A 9,637-nucleotide genomic window follows, 5' to 3' on the forward strand; every position below is an offset into this window, starting at 1 on the left:
TTCGTTTAGTTTTTTTTTTAAACCGTTCAATTGAAATGTGGGGAAAAAAAAAAAGCATCAAAAGCATGTTTAAAATGTGCTTTTCCAGGACGTCCCTCCTGACGGCACCCCAGGAGGTCGTCCTTCTTATCCTTGATAGGGACAGGAAACGTAGAAGAGGCCCGGGCAGCTGTACCATGTGGAACGCGCTCCGGGGTGTACTTCTGGCTGGCGCACGTGGCCAGCGTGCACTTCTTGGCTGGCGCGAACTTCTGGGGGCATGTTCTCTGGCCGGAAGTCGCAATGCCAGCCGGCGCTCCTGGGTAACATAAACTGCCGGTCCCAGGAGGGCCAGCAGCCCTTGTGCCCCGGCGTGCTTTTCAGCGTGGAACACACATGGTGCAAGGGATAAACCAGCACGCAATGCTGGCCGATGTTCCTAAATAAGCACGGACTTCTGGTCCCAGGAGGACCGGCGTGCTTTCCAGCATGGAACGCACATGGCAGAAGGGATAAATTCCAGATGCCTTACAACAGGACCGGACCTAATCTTCAGGATTGGCAGCAGATGGGGCTCAGAATTATCTAGTGAATCAGATGATCTGAAGCCATTGAGACAACTATTTAAAAGGTTTAGCTAGGTTAGCAGTCTTGCCTTATTATGGAGGGCCAGAATGCTAGCTGGTCGGACGTTCAGTCCATAGAACCATCCCTGGATGACGTGAGTAATGCCTAAGCAGTGACACCCTACCTTTCTGCTGTAGCATAACCTATATAGTGTTTATATTGTCTTTTAGGACAAGGAGACACCTAGGCGTTCCACCTCAGCTATTAAGGAAAGCTAATAGATGTGCTGCTTGTAGTGTTAGATTACCAGGGAGCTACAACAAGAAGCTCTGCGGGGATTGTATTGCTAAGGTCCTTAAGGATGAACAGGCTTCACTCCTAACTAGCATGAAGGCTATAATTAGGGAAGAAGTACAGAGTACAGTATCTGCCTTTATGCCGCCGCAGTCTCCCTGGCCTAAAAGGCCTAGATGGAACATGGACTTAAGTTCAGAGGAAGGGGAATTATCCTACTACTCTGACCATGAGACGGATGAAGGTGAAAACCCCACTACATTTCTACCCGAGGGAAAGAAGAAATACCTATTTGCATCAGAAGATACAGACGCACTCCTACAAGCCGTCAGAGATACCATGAAAATAGAAGAACCCTCTCAACCATTATCCATCCAGGACAAAATGTTTGGTGCCCTAACAGTCTGCAGAAACAGGGTTTTTCTGGTAAATAAACTTAGACCAATGATCCTGGAGGAATGGGAAGGTGTAGGGAAAAAGCTGGTTATCCCAAGAGAATTTAAATCTCGCCTTCCCCTTGACCCAGAAGAAATCAAAGTATGGGAAGAGACCCCAAGGATCAACATACCAGTATCCAGAGTGGCTAGGAAAACTATACCTTATAGTATAACTACAAGTGGCTATACCTTTTGAAGATTCTTCTAGTCTAGAAGATCCAATGGACAAAAGATCGGAAGACCTCCTTAAAAAGACCTGGGAATCCTCCTCGGCCATCATTAAGACAAATATTGCTCCTACTTCAGTGGCCAGATCAATGAGTATTTGGGTAGAGAAGTTGGGAAATCACTTAAAAAATAAAACCCCTAGAGAAGAAATACTGAAATCACTTCCCTTGCTAAAAATGGCAACCGATTTCATGGCAGACTCCTCAGCAGAGTCTGTTTGATTTGTCGCAAGGAACAGCGAACTGTCCAGTGCTGCGCAAGGAGAGCTCTCGGGCTAAGAACATGGTCAGGTGATACCCATTCAAAAAATAAATTATGCTCAATTCCCTTTTCAGGCCAACGGGTGTTTGTGCCAGTTCTGGACAAGCTACTAGAAAAAGCTTCAGATAAGAAGAAAGGATTCTCCGAGGAGAAACCAAAGATGAGGAGGGCACACTCTCATTCCAGGCAGGACTATAAAAGAAAGGGGAAATCGGGCAGGTGGAGCTACCCCAAATGGAGTAGAGAATGAGGCTCCTTTCATAACCAAGGATCCTGCACCAACAGACAATGATTCCAGAGGAGTTAGGGGAAGACTTCAATATTTCTCTTGAGGCTGGCAAGAAATGACCAAAAATCGATGGATACTGCAGACAGTCTCAAAGGGGTACAGGATAGAGTTCACCAGTACAGCTTCCGAAAGATTGTGTCTAACATCAGGCCAATCTCCAAGGGTCCATCAGAGGCTCCTAAAAGATGTAAAAGAACTCATAGACTTAGAGGTCGTAGTACACGTACCACGTTCTCAACAATATCAGGGCCACTACTCAAGTCTATTCTCCAAAAAAAAGCCAGGAGGAGAATTCCAAATGGTAATCAATTTAAAACCACTAAACCAGGGGGCGTGGTTTGCCATGGCCGTGTAGAGCCCCATGTTTTAGAGCTCCACCGTCAGATATCATAAAAGCACCAATAATCTCCTCCTAACATTGGGCAAAGTGAGTGGAAAAGGCAACCCTAGATCATCATCACGCCCGGCCACCTCCCGGGGGGATATTGAAGCCTTCCTGCCTCCCCAGAAACCACCCCAGGACCCGCCACTGCAGAGACCGGAGGACCTGAGCACTGACCCGGACCGCAGAGACTATCCCCCTACGCGACAGGATTCCCCTGAACAGCCGCCGACGGAGCCGCCGGCGAGATCAGAGGTAACTTACCCGCTCCCAGGGATTCATCCTACCCAAAGTCCTCACCGGCCGTGCCGCCGGAGATGCTAACGGTGCCATCACAAGATGGCCGCCGTTCCCATGAGATGCGTGTCCCTCCGATGGTCTGAGGCTCAGGAGTTGCATCCTCCTCTCACATTTTCCCCAGGGATGGGCACCCAGTCCTCCCCTGTATCCGACGGGGCAGAGTGTGGTCCCCTTGCCCAGGAGATTGTGGCTTCCCCCTCATGCAGGGGGTTACAGGAAGGCGGCGCCAGTGGAGGGAGTGTCACAGCTCATATCGGACACTCGTGGAGGCCCTCAATATCCCTAGAAGCAAGCCCTCCTGCTCCTACTAGAGCAGTTTCTGACAGTTCATCTCCATCCTTCTTGACTCTTAAAGGGGACAGCTCACAAAATAAAAAAAACCTTATTGCAGACTGTGGATGAGGGATTAAAGGATGGGCCTGGAGAGGTTGCGGAAAAGGCATAGTGCCCTATGTCATGGTGCTACAGGGCTGAGACAGAACACCCCCCCCCCCCCAACCCCTATACACCAGGATTTACTGCCCCACCAGATGACTATACCAATTCAAGTGAATCCTGCTGCCTCTCCATCCTGGTCCACGGGTTCCTACTGGGGGGCTGCCTCCCCCCTCATTCCATCAGGGGCTCCACCCTCATCTGCACCATCTCTCTTTTCACACGGGCTGGGAGGTCGGAGTCCAGCGGAGTCACTACTGGCCCTGGGCCTATGAACTCTGCTCCCTTATCACCACCCTTTAAGGATGGGGAATTCCCTCACTTTGTCAGGCAAGAAGCCTTGGGACCCATATATCAGAATCACCTATCTCTGATCCCCTCGCCCCTGGCGCCTTATTGCAGACAGACAACAGGCCAGCCTCTTAAGCGGACTTATGTGCAGTTCTTCAAGCCATACCTACCAGAAATTACATATTAGCTCTGACTAACCAGGTTGACTCAAAATGTAAATAGGAGTTTTCTCTCTTCCGCTCTGAGCTGTTTTCAGTTACGGCAAGAGTTGATACCCTGGCTCAAGTGCAGACAACCAATTCCTCAGCTATCCAATTCCTTCAAGATAAGATTCGAGCACACTCTGCGCGACTTTTTTCTTTACGCAAAACATAGATGATTTAGAAAACAGGAATAAACAGAATCACACCTCACCACTTGTGCACCCGACCCCATCCCACCTCCTCCCCAACTTCACCCCCACACTCATCCCATCCCTAACCCATCTCTTCAACCTATCACTAACTTCTGATACCTTCAAACATGCCACAATCACGCCCATTCTCAAAAAGCCATCCCTCGACCCAACCCCTTGCCCAGCTATCGCCCCATATCGCTGCTCCCAAACTCCTTGAGCAACACATTGACGCTGAACTTTCCTCCCGCTTCTCATCTAAGTCTTTCTTCGACAACTAACAATCTGGCTTCTGCCCCCACCATTCTACCGAAACTGCCCTTAGCAAAATCACCAATGACTTACAGCCAAAGCTAACAGACAATTCTCTGTACTCCTTCCTGACCTGTCTTCTGCTTTCGATACAGTTGACCACTGCCTCCTACTACAGATCCTCTCTTCCTTTGGCGTCAAAGACCTTGCCCTATCTTGGATCTCCTCATACCTTTCTAACCGCACATTTAGCGTCTCCCACTCCCACATTACTTCCTCACTGCATCCCCTCTCTGTTGGAGTCCCTCAAGGCTCTGTCCTAGGACCCCTACTCTTCTCAATCTATACCCTTGGCGTGGGACCACTCATAATATCCCATGGCTTCCAGTACCATCTGTATTCTGATGACACCCAGATCTACCTCTCTGGACCAGATGTGACCTCTCTGCTGTTCAGAAACCCAGCATGTATATCAGCCATATCCTCCTTCTTCTCCTATCGCTTCCTCAAGCTCAATGTGGACAAAACTGAACTCATCATCTTTCCCCCATCTCGCATATCTTTCCCACCTGATCTTTCTATTGCAATAAATGACATCACTCTTTCCCCTGTACCGACAATCCGCTGCCTCGGAGTAACCCTTGCCTCTGCCCTGTCCTTCAAACCCCACATCCAAGCTCTCGCCACCTCCTGTCGCCTCCAGCTCAAAAATATTTCCAGAATCCGTCCTTTCCTCAACCCTCAATCTACTAAACTGCTTGTGCATGCCCTCATCATCTCCCACCTCGACTACTGCAACATCCTCTGTGGCCTACCTGCTAACACTCTCGCACCCCTCCAGTCCATCCTTATCTCTGCTGCGCGACTGGTCTATCTCTCGCCTTGTTACTCCTCTGCTACCCCCCTTTGCAAATCCCTTCACTGGCTCCCAATTGCCCAGCGTACCAGTTCAAACTACTAACACTGACCTACAAAGCCATCCATAACCTCTCTCGTCCGTACATCTGTCTAATCTCCCGATACATTCCCTTACGTAATCTCCGGTCCTCCCAAGACCTCCTTCTCTCCTCCACACTTATTCGTTACTTGGCCAATCGCCTCCAAGATTTCTCCCGAATATCCGCCATCCTATGGAATTCTGTGTCTCAACACGTCTGATTATCCGCCACTCTTGGATCCTTCAGATGGAACCTGAAAAGCCATCTCTTCAAACAAACTTACAGCCTGCCATGACTTTGCTTGCTGCCACCTCAACAACACCAGATGACTTTGTGTTAGATCATTCTACTGATGACACTTCCCCCTCTATTGACTGGAAAACCCTAAAATGGATTCTAAGAGGCACTTTCATTAAACATGGAGTAAGAATTAAACTGGAGAGGGCACAAATTCTTAGGGATGCTCTTGGCAAGGTATCTAAACTTGAGCTATTACATAAACACGCTCTGGCCATTTCAACACTCAGGGAACTCCTGAAAGATAGGTTAGAGGTCAAACACCTGTTAGAAACCTCTTACAGTCGCCTTCTACAGTTAGGACGCAGTAGATTTTATGAATACGGCAATAAACTTGGAAGGATGCTGGCACATTCGTTAAGAACTAAGTTAACACAAAACCATATTCCATGTATCAAGAACTCAAATGATCGTCTGGCATATTCTACAGTACAGATTGCCAAAATTTACAAATGTTATTATATTAAATTATATAACCTTCAAGCAAACCTGCCGTGCCTAGATCCTTCATTTCTTCCCCCACCCCTTTTGGGAAATTATCAGATGAGGTAGTCAAAAATTTAGAACCCCTCAGGAACTCTCACTTATAATAAAAGACCTCCCAAGTAATAAGAGTCCTGGCCCTGATGGCCTTACTTCCAAATTCTACAAAACCTTTCCCACTTAGCTAACCCCCTTAATGCTTCAGTCATTTAACCATATATCGGAAACTTCACCCCTCCCCCTCAAGCCACCTCCTCACATACAGTGCCTACAAGTAGTATTCAACCCCCTGCAGATTTAGCTGGTTGACACATGCGGAATTAACTTGGCATTGACATTTGTACTGTAGATCAGCCTGGAAGTGGGAAATGCACTGCAGCAAATTTTGTTTTTGTTTTTGTTTTTTTGTTTTTTTTAAAAACGTTAAAAGTTAATTCAGAGTGTCATTTATTATTCAACCCCTCAAACCACAAGAATTCTGTTTGGTCCCCCTAAAGTATTAAGAAGTAGTTCAGGCACCAAGAATAATGAGCTTCACATGTGTGGATTAAAGATCTCTTTTGCCAGCCTTTTCTGACTATTTAAGACCCTCCCCAAACTTGTGAACAGCACTCAGACATGGTCAACATGGGAAAGACAAAGGAGCATTCCAAGGCCATCAGAGACCAGATCGTGGAGGGTCACAAGGCTGGCAAGGGGTACAAAACCCTTTACAAGGAGTTGGGCCTACCTGTCTCCACTGTTGGGAGCATCATCCGTAAGTGGACAGCCTTTGAAAGTGTCCTCCCGTGCCGAGGCCAGGCTTGTCCGAAGAGTCAAGGCTAACCCAAGGACAACAAGGAAGGAGCTCCGGGAAGATCTCATGGCAGTGAGGACATTGGTTTCAGTCAATACCATAAGTAACGTACTCCACCGCAATGGTCTCCGTTCCAGACGAGCCCGTAAGGTACCTTTACTTTCAAAGCGTCATGTCAAGGCTCGTCTACAGTTTGCTCATGATCACTTGGAGGACTCTGAGACAGACTGGTTCAAGGTTCTATGGTCTGATGAGACCAAGATCGAGATCTTTGGTGCCAACCACACACGTGACGTTTGGAGACTGGATGGCACTGCATACGACCCCAAGAATACCATCCCTACAGTCAAGCATGGTGGTGGCAGCATCATGCTGTGGGGCTGTTTCTCTGCCAAGGGGCCTGGCCATCTGGTCCGCATCCATGGGAAGATGGATAGCACAGCCTACCTGGAGATTTTGGCCAAGAACCTCCGCTCCTCCATCAAGGATCTTAAGATGGGTCGTAATTTCATCTTCCAACAAGACAACGACCCAAAGCACACAGCCAAGAAAACCAAGGCCTGGTTCAATAGGGAAAAAGTCAAGGTGTTGGAGTGGCCTAGTCAGTCTCCTGACCTTAACCTAATTGAAAACTTGTGGAAGGAGCTCAAGAATAAAGTCCACATGAGACACCCAAAGAACCTAGATAACTTGGAGAAGATCTGCATGGAGGAGTGGGCCAAGATAACTCCACAGACCTGTGCCGGCCTGATCAGGTCTTATAAAAGACGATTATTAGCTGTAATTGCAAACAAGGGTTATTCCACAAAATATTAAACATAGGGGTTGAATAATAATTGACCCACACTTTTATGTTTAAAATTTAATAAAATTCAACTGAGCAACATAACTTTTTGGTTTGTAAGATTTATGCTTCTGTTCATAAAACCTACTCTCGTTTGCAGTTTGAAGGCTCTAACTTATTTGCATCTTATCAAACCAGCTAAATCTGCAGGGGGTTGAATACTACTTGTAGGCACTGTATTACCTTCATACCTAAGCCTGGGAAAGACCCTCATTTTTTGCGATCGCTTTCAACCAATATTGCTTTTAAATGAAGATATTAAAATGTACGCCAAGTTAATAGCCAACAGGTTAAATCCACTCCTTACTGGTCTTATCCATCCAGAGCAGGAAGGGATTGTCACAGGCAGGGAAGCTCGTGACAATACGCTTAAAACTTTAGACATTATCAATTTTGCTTTATCGCGAAGCTCCCCTCTTATGATCTTATCCCTCGATGCCGAAAAAGTGTTCGACAAAGTCTTGTGGCACTCTATTACTCAAACCTTTAGAGTTCATAGGTCTAGGCCCAATCCTTAAGTTCAAAATATCTGCTCTCTATCAGAGGCCTTCTGCGAGATTGAAAATTAATGGCTCTCTATCGGATCAATTTTTAATCAAAAATGGTACTCACCAGGGCTGTCCTCTATCGCCCCTTTTTCGTAATGTAAAGCCTGATATCAGCGATTTGTAATAACCCTAATATTTCTGGTATAGTGATAAGGGATCGAGAGTACAAATGCTCCGCATTTGCAGATGACCTTCTGATTTATCTATCTAATCCACATATCTCACTCCCCTCATTAGTGACGGAGTTGGGTAGGTTTGGGAGATGGTCTAATTTCAAAATTAATATGGACAAGTGTGAGGCCCTTAACACATCTCTGCCCCCTGAAGAGATAAAATCCCTGAAGAGGAATTTCCCTTTCCGATGGCCTAATAACTCAATTGTATACCTGGGAGTTGGTATCTCCCCTGATCTTTCCAAATTGTTCTCTATTAATTTCCAGCCCTTTTTGTCCAGATTGGAAAGGGATTTAACTTCTTGGAGCCATTCTGAATTCTTCTGGTTTGGGAGAATTAATATTATAAAGATGACAGCAACCTTGGGAGAACTATACCTTCTTCAGACTGTTCCGATTCACATCCCCTCCCCTTTTTTGGAACAAAATTAAGCGTATATTTAACCGCTTTGTGTGGTCATCAGGGCGCCCCAGGATTGGATCAGCAACCCTAACCAGGCCTAAAGATACAGGTGGCATAGGGCTGCCCGATTGCTGCAAATATTATCAGGCGGCTACATACTCTAGGGTTTTGGATTTGGTCCAAAGCTCTTCATCCAAGTTCTGGGTCTCTGTTGCACAGGATATCTGCCAGCTCTGTGTCTGTTTTGCCTTGGATCTGGCCTCCAATCTCTTGTCGCAAGAACACTAAATTATCATTTACAGTGAACCAAACCCTAAAAATTTTACACACCTCTAAACTCACAACTTCGCTGATTGATTACAATGGTCCACTACTTCCCATAACGGACAATCCGAGATTTCCTTCGGGAGCTTCCACCAATAAATTTCTAAACAGCACTAAAATAAAACCCTTCCGTTTTAATCAAATTGCTCCCCAGGGATCATTGCTCCCTCTGTCTGCAATTCTAAAGGATAAAGCTCCTATGAAACACCATGGCATCCAATATCTTCAACTGCAACATTTCCATAGTTCCCTAGCCGACAATCCTGAATTCGCCTGTCCACTTTCAGCATTCGAAAGATTATGTATTGCTCCTGCTAAAACAGATCACGCTATTTCTATTCTCTACAAACTTCTTCTAGCTCCAGAACTGGAAACCCTTCCCCCATTTTTGTAGAGCCTGGGAATTGGAACTAAACTTAAAATTTACGAATGACCAATGGAATAGGTGTTTTCACTTATCACACAAATCCATCATTGCAACCAAAGCACAGGAGACTAACTATAAAATAGTCTTCAGATGGTATCAAGTTCCCTCGGTTCTACACAAGTGGTATCCGGGTTCATCGAGTTTATGTTGGCGTTGTGGTGCAAGTGAAAGTACAATGGTCCATATATGGTGGTCCTGCTCGGGCCTGACAGCCTGCTGGGAAGGTGACCTTAAGGTGATCCAGGAGGTTACAGGGGTAATGATTCCTAGTAAACCTGAAGCTATCCTCCTATTT

This window comes from Phyllobates terribilis, unplaced genomic scaffold (assembly GCF_046119375.1).
Source record: "Phyllobates terribilis strain yellow unplaced genomic scaffold, ASM4611937v1 Scaffold_2__4_contigs__length_985480577, whole genome shotgun sequence".
NCBI classification, from domain to species: Eukaryota; Metazoa; Chordata; class Amphibia; order Anura; family Dendrobatidae; genus Phyllobates; species Phyllobates terribilis.